Raw genomic sequence first — 10477 nt, 5'->3', positions numbered from 1 at the left:
CCTTTTATCATTCATGCAAGGTGTTCATTCCACAGGTATTTCCTGAGCACCTACACGGTGCCCACACTAGGGATCAGTGGAACCCAATAAATGTCGTCATTGGAGAAGCTTCTTTTGACACGTGTGTGTGTGTGTGTGTGTGTGTGTGTGTGTGTGTGTGTGTGTGTGTGTGTGTGTGAAAATGAAACCTTTGAAGAAAAGGAGTCAGTGAGGGTGGGGATCATCACTAACAAACTTATTCTTGAGCTGTCTCATCAAATCCAATCTAAACGCAAGCCCACAAACCCTGTGAAAGTAGGTATCTTTGCCCATTTCATAGGAAGTCACTAAGCTGAGATTTTAAAAAAAAGATGTTAGTAATTTTTAATATTTATTTTCAATGATTTCCCTTTTTATTTCATTGCTGTTATTATTTCTTTAGAATGACAACAGTTGTATTGATTGTTTCTCTGCACTGAAGATCAGACACAATGCATAAGAATGTTAGCAATGTATTTGATCAGAATGATTTGTATTATAAACTGAATTGTAATGAATCAAGATTCAGTTAAATATTTGTCTATTTGGAAATGTAATTTGAAGACAGTGCAATAGATGTCTGTGACTAAAAGCACATACAATACCACTGTATCTAAAATTTTCTAAGTGTAGCATATTTATTTGTAGTTAAAGTGTACAAGCTTAAGCTGAGGGTTTTTTGTTGTTGTTGTTGTTGTTGTTGTTTTTTTGTCCATCATGGGGCCTGAACTCTGGGCCTGGGCGCTGTCCCTCAGCTCTTCAGCTCAAGGCTAGTGCTCTTCCACTTGAGCTACATTGCCACTTCTGGTTTTCTGGTGGTTTATTGGAGATAAGAGTTTCACGGACTTTCTTGCCCGGGCTGGCTTTGAACCGAGACCCTCAGATCTCAGCCTCCTGAGTAGCTAGGATGACAGGCGTGAGCCACTGGCGCCCGGCTTAAGCTGAGGTTTTAAGCTCCACAGGTAGGAACGAGAAGAGCTGAGTTCTAATGTCTAGCTCTTTCTGTTGCATACTTGGGAGGCAGGATTTGAATAGCGTGGTGAAGAATGAATTGAGAAGCAACAGAAACTTGACATGGGGTATGTAGCTATGAATGGTGCACACACTATTCCTGATTTATTGACAGGAGTCAATCTTTAGAGGTGCTCATGAAGAAAATGCTGGAAAGGTTGAACAGAGCCATCTGCTTATTTATGCACCTACCAAATACTTTCTTTTTTCTTTAGTGCTAGTCCTCAGATTTGAACTCAGGGCCTGAGCATTGGTCCCTTAGTTTTTTATTTTTCCTCAAGGCTAGAGCTCTACCACTTGAACCACAACTTCACTTCTAGCTTTTGGTGGTTCATTGGAGGTAAGAGTCTCATAGACTTTTCCACCCAGGCTGGCTTTGAATCTCTATCCTCAGATCTCAGTCTCCTGAGTAGCGAGGTTTATAGGCACGAGCCACCAGCGCTCAGCTACATCACTGAATACTTTTTTTTTTATGTTGGTTGTGGGTCTTGAACTCTGGGCCTGGGTACTGTCCCTCAGCTTTCAGCTCAAGGCTAGCGCTCTACCACTTTAGCCACAGTGCCATTTCCATCACTGAATACTTTTAAACTACGCACTGTACAACGTCAGACAGTGAAGCCCACTCAGGAGAGACACTTGCATCGAAACTGACAAGGTCCCTAACCAGAGGAGCAGGCTGGCCATGAGACCAGACTGACTATAAGCAGATAACAAACTGGCAATGTACCTTAATTCATGTAACTTCCCTTCACGGTACTGGAAGATAAACAGAGACACAACTGAATTTGAAGAGTTTGAGTGATTCATGAAATGGGCAGCTCCAAACCAGAAGGGGTTCTAAGACTCTGCTCAGGTGAGGGGGCATAAGGGATAGGCTCTTAGGGAGTGGTCTAACACAGTAATATTTTATGTTCTTACCACTATATTTGATTGATTATAGTGATCAAGTGGCCTTCTTTTTATCTATTCGCATCATAAGTATATTCAGTGCTTCTTCCAGTGGAGCTTAAGTTCTGTCTTTAATACAGGCAGTTTTTGTTTTTGTTTTTTACAAGAAATGGCTCTAATTTAGTTTTGCTATGTCTGTCCATCAAACAAGAAGAAGGCCATTGATGAAGACTAAGTGGTTTTGTCTGTTTGAGATTCTTTAGGTCGGGTCTCCATTTGGATCTACTTTAACAGACATAATGCCATCAGTAACTCAGGTGGATCTACTTTAACAGACATAATGCCATCAGTAACTCAGGTGGATCTACTTTAACAGACATAATGCCATCGTAACTCAGGCTGGGTGCATCATGAGAGAAGAGCCTGGGGAGGAAAGGTATTTTAGCTTTTCCGGTTTGAAATTGACTCCCAGGCAAATAGAGCGGCCTTACCACCTACTGAGCGGCAGGCAGAGGAAGCCTGGGAGAGCCCAGAAGGACGGGGGTGAGTGACTTGTGTTGGGGTCTGAGTGGGAGGAACTCTGGGCCTGAGCTCTGCATGAGATCGAATTCCCACCTTGCAGAGGCTTACACTGGGGCAGGGATAGGCTGTTGGATCCAAGCTCAAGGTTGAGGCCCAGTGCTTCTTAGCTGCTTTGCAGTCCTCAGGGTTGTTGGCTCATTATATTTTTTAAGATTTACTTTTTAAAGTTAAGGTAAAATCATATATATCTATGGTGCATAATAGGATATTAAAGAATATACATTCCTTAGAGAATGGTTATATTGGGTTAACTAACATATATTTTACTTCACATACTTTTATTTATGTTGCAGTGCTAGGGATGGAATCTGGGTTGTTTTTTTTTTTTTTTTGTCAGTCGTGGGGCTTGAACTCAGGGCCTGGGCACTGTCTTTGAGCTCTTTTACTCAAGGTTAGTGCTCTACCACTTTTTTTTTCTGTTTTTTTTTTTTTAATTTATTTTTTATTGTGAAAATACTGTACAGAGGGGTTACAATTACATGGGCAAGATCATGAGTTCATTTCTTATCAAGCATTGTAGCCTCCTCCTTTGTTTCCCCTTCCCATCCCTTGCCAGCCTCCCTGCCCTGCCCCCCACCCAATTCTCCCCCCCTCCGCCAAAGTTATAAAGTTCGTTTTCGACATGACAACTTGTACTTCTCATTGTAGCAACAGGTCCACCTGTATCCTTATTTAAATGACTTGTTTTTCCCCTTCCCCTCCACAAATTATACCGACATCAAATACAGTGAAAGCAGGGGTTATACTGTGGGGGAGGGACATACAAAGCAACAAAGAAATTTATAAATGTGTTAGAAACAAATGCATGAAAGAAAAAAAACATTTAAATACATATCTTAGGGTTCATTTTCCTAACATCACCTTATCTGACCTTTTCTGCTTGACTCATACATATACTAGATATTGCAAATAAGGGAAACCATGAGACCTATGTTTCTTAGTGCTCTACCACTTTAAGCCACAGCTCTACTTCTGGTTTTCTGGTCGTTAACAATAGGTGTCTCATAGGGACTTTCCTGCCCAAGCTGGCTTTGAACCGAGATCCTCAGATCTCAGCCTACTGAGTAGCTAGGATTACAGGTGTGAGCCACCAGCACTGGGCAGGAATCTGGGGTCTTGCGCATACTAAGCAAGCACTCTACCACTATGCCACACCCCCAACCCCTCATATTCTCCCTCCCTGTCTCTCTTCCCCTCAACCTCTCCTTTCCCTCCCTCAACCTCTCTTCTTCCCAAAATTTGTGGTAAGAATCCTTAAAAGTTACTCTTAGGGCTTTTGAAGAATAGAATTCAGCTGAGCACTAACCCAGGAGGATGAGATCTGAGCATCATGGATTGAAGGCAGCTGTGGAGGACCAATCAGAAAGACTCATCTCCAGTTAACCAGCAAAAAAGTAGAGGGGTGGCTTAAGTGGTAGAGCCTCAACAGTGACTGGAAAAAAAAGTTGAACAAGAGCACAAGGCACTGAGTTCATGGTCTTTCGTCCTGGCTACTGTACACAGAAAAGAATAGAATAGGTTATTACTAATATAGTAATATATATTGTTTTATCTATCTATCTATCTATCTATCTATCTATCTATCTATCTATCTATCTATCTATCTATCTATCTATCTATCTATCTATCTATCTAATCTATCTATCTATCTATCTATCTATCTATCTATCTATCTATCTATCTATCTATATGTTGTGCCCCTCTCCCTTGTAGCCTCTGCCCATCACTATCTCTTTGCTCCTGTGAGTTACTGTGTTCTAGAGCCCGCTGTCAGTGAGATCCCGTGCTGCTGTGTTTTTCTTTGCTTGGCCTATGTCACCATGTTCCTCTGTGTGGTTGTGAGTGACAGGGTTCTACTGGGTGGATGTGCCACATTTCTTGGGAGCTTGTTTGGAGGTCCTGTCAGGGGATCACAGCTACTCCTCTATCGGGGATGGTCGTCCTCTTTGACGGAGCACAGCTTTGGGAGGGACACACATGGTGTGGTGACAGGAGAAGGGGACCCACCTAGCCAGCCGGATCAGCTGAACCAACCCTGGCAATCCATGGGTGACAGTCAGATTGCCCTCACATCCCACATTTCTTTGTAGGCCTGAGAACAGTCACCTGGGCTGGGCCCAGCACAGAGCTGCTGTGTTGAGTGCTGTACCCAGCATATTGGTTCCCTTTTCCTGCCTGTTTCCTCATGGCAACTGGGTGGTTGCTGTAGCTCCAGCTCTTATGCACACATATTGGAAGGCTGGAGAGAAAGGATCTCTTTTCCTTCTTTTTTTTTTTTTTATCTTTTATCTTTTGTTGTTGTTGGTTCTGGGGCTTGAACTCTGGGACCCGGTGCTGTCCCTGAGCTCTTCAGCTCAAGGCTAGCCATCTATCACTTCAGCCATAGCCCACTTCTGTTTTCTGGTGGTTAATTGGAGATAAGAGTCTCACAGACTGTCTTGTCCAGGCTGGCTTGGAATCTCCATCCTCAGATCTCAGCCTCCTGAGCAGCTAGGATGACAGGTGTGAGCCACCGGCGCCCAGCCATCCTCTTTCTCCTGGAGGAAAACCTTTCCAAGATGTCACCTAGTAGATTTCCCTTTCATTTTTTCCCCACTGCCCAGGATTGAATTACCTGCTACTCTCGGGTCCTCCTATCAGTACACTGCTCACATTTGTCTATAGCTGGCCCATTTCCTAAGCCCACTACCAATCAGTGCTTAGTCTCTAGAGGAAGTGGAGGTGCTGGTTTCTACTAGACTTGGTCTCCTGAGCCCCAGGAGACAAGTGGCCCACCCAGGGTTGCTGGCCGGCATCATCATCACAGTCCAATCATCCCGCTGGCTGGAGATGGAGAGAGTTGAGGTTTATAGAGAGGGAAGGTCTTCTGCCCTGAATTTCCCTCTGGAATAACTTTCCAGGGACAATCCCTCTGTGGGCATCTGGGATGCTGATATGCAGCTTCCTGAATGGAAGGGGCTGTTGTCCCGTCAGCTCGGTTCCATAGGCCCAGAGATCTGGGACAGTGAGCCACCTAGCGATGGTCTAGTGAGAGGATCATGAGTTCTCCGTGGACCCCCAGGCATCTTGCTGTTTTCACTTGCAGCTTGCATTGTATATGTTTCCTGGGGGAAACCAAGATGCTGCTTTTCTGAGATCATGTGCTGCTGTGGATTCTTTCGCATCCTGCATTCTGTTGAGTACACTCAAAGTCCTCCTATAGTCTGCCAGGTCCTTAAATAAACACCTTCCTTGGGGATAGAATCTTGTCTCTCCAAGCAGGATTTGGAGGTGGGGGAGAGACAGAACACAGACAGAGAAACAAGCCCTGTTTTGAGGCTTAGTGAACAGAATCTGGGCTTGACTATCATCGCTCTGGTGGGTTGGGTGTGGTCTGCTGAGACTTTGGCTTGTGCTATTTACACCACATGTTTCAAGTTAGTTTATAATAATCTCTGCTGGCTAGAGTATCAGGACTGAAGTCCTACTAGAAGTGCTGTGGAATAGAATAGACAAGTAGATAATATATTTTAAATTATAGCCAGTAGTCTGAAGGAATCTGGGTTGAATATTGTATTACAATTTGGCATATCTTAGTTATTACTATATTCAGAAAAGTGGTTTTCTGGGCTGGGAAGGTGGCTCAGTGGTAGAGTGTTTGCCTTGCATGCCTGAGGCCCTGGGTTCCATTTCTCAGCACCACATAAGCAAAAAGAAAAAAGCTGGAAGTGGCGCTGTGGCTCAAGTGGTAGAGCACTAGCCTTGAGCTGAAGAGCTGAGGGACAGCACCCAGGCCCAGAGTTCAGGCCCCATGACCGGACCCCCCCCCAAAAAAAAAAAAAAAAAGAAAAGTGGTTTTCTTTCTTTCTTTTTTTTGTCAGTCATGGGACCTGAACTCTGGTCCTGGGCACTGTCCCTCAACTCTTCAGCTCAAGACTAGCGTTCTACCACTTGAGCCACAGCGCCACTTTAGGCCTTTTCTGCCTATGTGGTGCTGAGGAATCGAACCCAGGGCCTCATGCATGCTAGGCAAGCATTCTGCCACTGAGCCATCTTCCCAGCCCTAGAAAGGTGGTTTTGAGCAAGGGACAAGATGGTAATGACCTTCCTACCTAAGTCCCAGAAATTACCATGAACTCATGGTTGCAGCAGAAAGAATGGGGTGCTGGGCTGGCTTTCAGCTGTGATCCTCAGCAGATGTGAGTCACCAACACCCAGCTTTATAAGCATCTCTTGAAATGCCAAGAGGCCCCTTGCATATATTCCTTCATTCCTTCACTTGTTCCCAGTGGGGCTGTTGGCAACGTGAATTGGCTTTGTTAGCTTACTTTGATTTAGGTTAATGTAGACAATGTCCTTTTAGAGCTTAGTTTGATCAACAATATCAGAAAGCAACAAGAAGAAAAACAGAAAGTGCAGCCATCCTTACCTGGTGCCCGGCACTGAGCTGCCTTGGAGGGAGGTAGAGTTTGGGGGTGGCACAATTGTTATTATAGAATTCAGATCTTGAACTCTGGGCCTGAGCACTGTCCCTCAGCCCTTCAGCTCAAGGCTACTGCTCTACCACTTGAGCCACAGCACCACTTCTGGTTTTCTGAGTGGTTTATTGGAGATAAGAGTCTCACGGACATTTCCTGCCCTGGCTGGCTTTGAACCACCATCTTCAGATCTTAGCTTCCTGAATAGTTAGGATTACAGGCATGAGCCACTGGTGTTTGGCTGTGCTTTGGGGATTTTGTAACAGCAACACACAATAAACTGAGACATTGAGTGATATATACAAAATATCCAAATGCTACTTTTTTTTTTTTTTTGGTCAGTTGTGGGACTTGAACTTGGGGCCCCAGCATTGTCCCTGAGCTCTTTTGCTCAAGGCTACTGCCCTACCACTTTGAGCCACAGTACCACTTCCGGTTTTCTGGTGATTACCTGGAGATAAGATTCTCATGGACTTTCCTGCCTGGGCTGGCTTTGAACCAAGATCTTAGCCTCCTGAGTAGCTAGGATTACAGGCATGAGCCACCAGCACCTGGTTCCATTATTACCATTTTTAAGATGTAATCAAGATAAGATTATGAATGAGACAGTTTTGCATTCTCTTTTTGCTTTGTTTGAGATCTGATGTGTAGTTTACAGTTGTCATCTTGGACTCACCACATTTCCATGAGCAGCAGCCAGATTTTATATTCCTTTGACTCTCTATATGTGACTTTACATGGATGGACCCAGAATAGATGATCTCACTATGTAAAAATGCCCATCCTCCGTTCTCTTGGTTTACTTGACTTTCAAAATACACAACCTGCTAATTTTCCCTTTTAAAATAATAAGTCTGGGCTCCTCAGGTTGGTGTGTTGTTTGAGAAGCCCCTAGGTTTCCAGAGAATTTATTCCACCCTATTGACCTTTTCTAGACGTATCACTTGTGCAAAAATCTGTCAGGAATGGTAGAAGAATTATAACAGCCGTGACTGAGTTTGGCCTTTGACTCAATGGAGAGAAACTAATTACGTGGAGAGAAAGCAATTATGGGCTAAACGACAGGCGCTTGATATTAATCCCCACCCAGCCACAGGTGCTTAGACAGAATGTGCACTGTAACACAGCATGGGGCTGGGCTGAGAAGAAATAGTGCCCAGCGGTCAATAGAAAGGGGTGGACAAATGAAGAAGACAGAGCGGGGACAATGCCATCAAGAATCCAATGTATATCCTACAAAATTAAGAAGAGTGAGGGAAGGGGTGGGCAAGGGAGGGATGGGAGAGGATGTTGAAAGGGGGAGACATTGATCAAGATATATGGTATTCATAAACGGCTTTGTTAAATGGCAACTTATGTGTACAATGACTTAAAGATAATGATTTTTTGGGGAAAAAAAAAGGATTATTGTCCTGAAGAACCAGGTGACAATGCCAACCGCAGCATAAGGGCAGTGTGCTTCAGTCCCAGCTCTCTTAACAGGTATTTAATGACTTGAAAGATTTTTGGATGAGCTAGATGAATGCCCTTTGGTTTGGGGAACAGGAGGTTAGAAGTCTTCTCTATGGAGATGACATGGTTTTATTGTCATGAGTTGGGAATGGCCTCATTACTGGGATTTTTATTTTTAATGGTCCAGGGTGAACAGCTTGCCATTTTTGGCAAGCATCCTTTAACACGGAGTTGGCTTTTATTCAACCTGGAATTGCACTACTCATTTAGTCACTTAGGTATACATTTTCCTACCAAGACATCTAGAGATTCACTGGAAATGTATTTAGTTGGTTTTCAGATTCTTTTTCTTCTCCTCTTTAAACAAAATTATCTTTAAGTAGTTGTACAAAGGAGCTGCTGGGGCTGGGAAGGTGGCTCAGTGGTAGAGCGCTTGCCTTGCATGCATGAGGCCCTGGGTTCAACTCCTCAGCGCCACATAAACAAAAAGAAAAAAGCTGGAAGTGGCGCTGTGGCTCAAGAGGTAGAGCGCTAGCCTTGAGCTGAAGAGCTGAGGGACAGTGCCCAGGCCCAGAGTTCAGGCCCCACGACTAGACCCAAAAACAAAAACAAAAAACTCCAAAAAAAACAAAGGAGCTGCTATTTAACAAAGCAGTTTACGAATATAATATATCATAATCTGTGTCACCTTTCAACATTTTCACCCATCCCTCTTAATTTGCTAGGATATACATTGGATTCTTTCTTTCTTTTTTTTGGTGCTTATGGGGCCTGAACTCTGGGCCTGGGCGCTGTCCCTCAGCTCTTCAGCTCAAGGCTAGCACTCTACCACTTGAGCCACAGCACCACTTCTGGCTTTTACTGCTTATATGGTGCTGAGGAATGGAACCCAGGGCCTCATGCATGCAAGGCAAGCGCTCTACCACTGAGCCACCTTCCCAGCCCTACACTGGATTCTTGCCTGCATTCTTTCCCCTTTTTTCTTCATTTGTCTACTCCTTTCCCCTTGACCCCACCCCACTCCTTTCTAGTACCTGCTTCCTGGTGTCCCTTTTTCTGAATTTTGACTTTCCTGTTCTACGGAATTACACTATTTGAGTTTTCCCTATTGCATGTACCCTATTTCAGTTAATCCATTTGTATGCACTTGCCTACCAACCAATGTATTACTTATATAAGTTTATAAGCTAAAATCTAGAACTTTAGGTATCTCACGGGTGAGGTGTTAGTTTCTTAAATCTTTCTTGGGAGATAAGTTACCTGTACTTCAAAAAGCATGTAAGCTAAAACATGTTAAGGCTTAGAACTTGATGAATGATCCCATGGTTTCCCGGTGTAAACTCTGGTCCTTAGTAATTTTCTCAAGGCAAACAGATTTCCAGAGATATTCCCACAGGGTATTTCACCAGGGATTCCACATCCCACATGTATTCCTACAGACATCATTATGGACATCCTCATACGTATTCCACACCTGTTCCCACACGTATTCCAACAGACATGCCCACAGACATTCCTCCCCTTGATTCCCAGACATTCCTACAAGAGAGCAATGTGTACATTCCACAGATATTTCTCCTCACATTCCCACAGACAGTCCCCCACTTAGTCCCACAGGTATTACATTCTCATAGCCATTCCCACAGGTAGACATCCCTATGGGCATTGTCAAGGACATGTCTCCATTTTTCTTATGGCTGTTCCCCAAGGTATTTCATAGACAGTCCCACAGAGCCCTCCTCAGGCATTTGCACAGATTTCTCATAAATACCCTTGTAGGAATCCCCACAAATAATCTCATCCATATCCTCACCGATATCCCCAAAGACATGCTCACGGGTATTATTACACAGTCATTTCTAAAGGCGTTCCTGAAGACATGCGCACAGGAATTCCCACAGGTGCCTGGCTTCTCTTTGACTGGGGTTGGGGGCTTGGTTGATTGTCAGGGCCCTGGGAGCCTCCCTCAGCTGGTGTGGTGGAATGTCTGTGCCACAGGCCAGTTCTTACTGCAGCAAGGACTTCAAAGGACTCTCTGAACACATCACATCCTTAAAGAGATAGAGAGA

This window comes from Dipodomys merriami, unplaced genomic scaffold (genome assembly GCF_024711535.1).
Source record: "Dipodomys merriami isolate MVZ:Mamm:240054 unplaced genomic scaffold, mDipMer1.0.p SCAF_55, whole genome shotgun sequence".
Lineage (NCBI taxonomy): Eukaryota > Metazoa > Chordata > Mammalia > Rodentia > Heteromyidae > Dipodomys > Dipodomys merriami.
The sequence above is the reverse complement of the archived record's forward strand: the minus strand, read 5'-3'. Positions refer to the sequence as shown.